Source organism: Apium graveolens, chromosome 7, assembly GCF_009905375.1.
Source record: "Apium graveolens cultivar Ventura chromosome 7, ASM990537v1, whole genome shotgun sequence".
Taxonomy (NCBI): domain Eukaryota; kingdom Viridiplantae; phylum Streptophyta; class Magnoliopsida; order Apiales; family Apiaceae; genus Apium; species Apium graveolens.
This window is the reverse complement of record NC_133653.1, coordinates 137,507,097-137,508,841: the sequence shown is the minus strand read 5'-3', so window position 1 is coordinate 137,508,841 and position 1,745 is coordinate 137,507,097. Positions and strand designations below refer to the sequence as shown.

The window sequence follows — 1,745 nt, the reverse complement described above, 5'->3', positions numbered from 1 at the left end:
GTAAGTCCAACTTCTTGAAGATTGACAAAGGCATCAGAATTGATGCTAGTTCCCAAGTCACATAAGCATTTGTCAAATGACACCTTTCCAATAGTGCAAGGAATAGTGAAGCTTCCAGGATCTTTAAGCTTCAGAGGCAACTTCTGTTGTAGCACATCACTGCATTCCTCCATGAGAGCAACTGTCTCTAAGTCATCAAGCTTCACTTTCCGAGAAAGTATACCTTTCATAAACTTCGCATAACTAGGCATTTGTTCAAGAGCTTCAGCAAAAGGTATGTTTATGTGAAGTTTCTTGAACACCTCCAGAAACTTCTCAAACTACTTATCCAGCTTTTTCTTCTACAGCCTCTTAGGAAAGGGAGGTGGAGGATAGATCTTTTTCTCCCCTGTATTACCCTCAGGAGGAGTGTATTCAACAGTAGTCTTCCTTGGCTCCACTTCAGCTTCCTTCTGCACTTCTTCCTCAGCTATAACTTCTTCATCCAAAACTTGAGAGTGTTCGGGATTTGCAACCTTCCCAGACCTTAATGTAATTGCCTTTACCTGCTCCTTAGCTTCCCTCTTTCCTGGAAATTCAGTGTCACTAGGGAGTGTACCGGGTTGATGATTTAACAAGGCATTGGCAATTTATCCGATTTAATTTTCCAAGGTCATGATAGAAACCGCTTGGCTCTTGCACATGAGCCTCAACTCCTCCAATTCAGATTTTTCATTAGATTGTTGCAGCTGGAGTTGTTTCCTTGGTGCATATTGCGGTTGCTGAAAACCTGCTTTGCTGGATACTGCTGATAAGGCTGCTGAACCGCATTCTGAGTGTTACTCCAGCTAAAGTTAGGATGATAGATGGCTGGTACAGGTTGCTGCTACCTCTGAAAGTTGCTCACGAACAGAGCTGATTCACTAGAAATGGCACACTGATCAGTCTCATGAGCACCAACACAAAGCTCACAGATACTAGTGATTTGATTAACTCCATAATTAGACAGAGAATCCACCTTTATCATCAAAGCCTTAAGTTGAGCAGCTATAGCAGTATTGCATCCAACTCCAGAATTCCAACTACCTTGCCCTGAGTTAGTCTCTGAGTAGGATTCTAGTATTCATTAGCAACCATCAGTTCAATTAATTCATAAGCTTCATCATAGCTTTTAGCCCACAAGGCTCCTCCCGATGTTGAATCAAGCATGAGTCTAGAAGTAGCACCCAAACCATTATAGAAATAGTTAATGATCATCCAGTCAGGTATCCCATGATGATGAAACTTCCTAAGCATCTCCTTATATCGATCCCAAGCCTCGCATAAAGATTCTCCAGATTGCTGAGCAAATTGAGTAATTGCGTTTCTGATTGCAGCAGTCTTCGCCATAGGAAAGAATTTGGTTAATAAATTTTGAGAAAGATCCTCCCATTTGGTGATTGACCCTGGTGGTAGAGAATGTAACCAACACTTAACTTTACCCCCCAGAGAGAATGGGAAAAGTCTCAACTTAATAGCATCTTCAGAAACTCCATTGAACTTGAAAGTGTCGCAGATCTCGATGAAATCTCTGATGTGCATGTTAGGGTCTTCTGTCGGAGAACCCCCAAACTGAACTAGGTTCTGTATCATATGAATCGTGCTCGACTTGATCTCAAAGGTATTATCTCCCATTACAATAAGAACTTCTTCTTATTTCTCAATTAAGATATCTTCTTCAACTTTCTCCTCGACTACAACTTCTTCCTCAGCTTGATCCAGTGTCC

The 1,745-nt window shown here is 41.5% G+C and overlaps 1 non-coding gene across 1 annotated transcript; it reads left to right on the top strand.

The window, feature by feature from the left end:
• The first annotated feature begins 1,246 nt into the window (after positions 1 to 1,246).
• On the top strand, positions 1,247 to 1,353 carry LOC141676440 (small nucleolar RNA R71). Its single transcript, XR_012557030.1, has one exon. It is a non-coding gene; the product is annotated as a small nucleolar RNA R71 (small nucleolar RNA).
• Positions 1,354 to 1,745: the final 392 nt, after the last annotated feature.